The sequence below is a fragment of the Octodon degus genome, unplaced genomic scaffold (genome assembly GCF_000260255.1).
Source record: "Octodon degus isolate 3935 unplaced genomic scaffold, OctDeg1.0 scaffold00111, whole genome shotgun sequence".
Classification (NCBI taxonomy): Eukaryota; Metazoa; Chordata; class Mammalia; order Rodentia; family Octodontidae; genus Octodon; species Octodon degus.
Window position 1 is genome coordinate 2,954,551 of NW_004524687.1, and position 1,315 is coordinate 2,955,865.

Here is a 1,315-nt window from a genome sequence, read left to right on the forward strand (position 1 = left end):
GATTTGAAACTGTCTCATTGCTATTTGTTTCTCAATAAAATTATGGAAAAAAAATAAAAATAAAAATAAAAATTTCATTGTTCTAAAAGGATGCATTTGTAGTTAATACATTTGACATCTACTGGCAGGTAATCTTTATTTCCAAAAGGGTTAATAATAGGCAAATATCTCCAATATACTCTTCATTATTATTAGAAAAAAGATACAGACAATAACATTCAAATAGTACAAGCCTCCTCTAGTTTATTAATCTTTTTATGTAATAACTGTATCACATTAATTGCAACAAAAAAATTAAAATTACTTGTATAATCACCTATAATGGATCAACAATTGTGGGAATTCCTTTTTGTCTGTGTACCATACACAAAATCAGTCTTAACAAGTCTCGTCTCCATACAGTCATGGGCTGCAGTGACCCTAAAGCTTTTCATGTGACAAGAATCAGTAAGCCTTGGATGAGTGAAGCTGCCCAGGGGTTCACTTTATGTGTGACTTGATGAGGCCATGGTAGCTGGGTGTTTGGTCACACAGAAGTCTAGATGGCCCTGAGAGAGTGCCTCTCAGACCTAACTAACTGTTTCTTCTGCAGAAAGCAGCATGTCCTCCCTGACGTGGGCAGACCTCCTCCAACCAGCTGAAGTCTACCAGAGGGAAGACTACTAAGTCCCTGAGGATGAGGGAACTCTGCTCCAGATTGCTCTAGTCTGCCCTGAGTCACCTGCTCCTGACCAGGTCCCCAGTCAGCCCTGTAGATGTCTGATTTGCTGGTTCGTTAAGATGAATCTCTTTGAACATGAACACTCACACACCCTCTCAGTTCTATTTCTCTTGAAAGCTCTGACTCACTGATGCACCACCTGTCAGATTATGGTCCTGACCCAGTTTGCAATGCCACCCTTGCCTCTTCCTGCCATGGCTTTCATTCATGATTCCAAAATCAGGCAGCCCCAAGCCAGATCAGTTTCTGAGAACTCCAGAGTGACAGTGTGTCACCACCTGATGTGTGGATGGAAAATAGGACTGGCATGCAAGCCATGGACCTTGATAACACAATTTTGGTCATAGTTGAGTCAACTGGGCCCTGCGCTTGAAGCTCAGTGGCTATGACTGCCTGACAGAATGCTGCCTGTGCTAAAGGAGGTTGTGGTTCATTTAGTGAAGACTCTCAAGTACTGATCCACATCCTGGCTTAAATCCAACATGGAGACCTCACCTCCAGCCAGCAGCTGTGCACTGACTCAATTCCACTCCCACTCCATTGAGTGAGCTGTGTAGAAGTAACTGTTTCCAACATAAGATGGCCATGGTACAC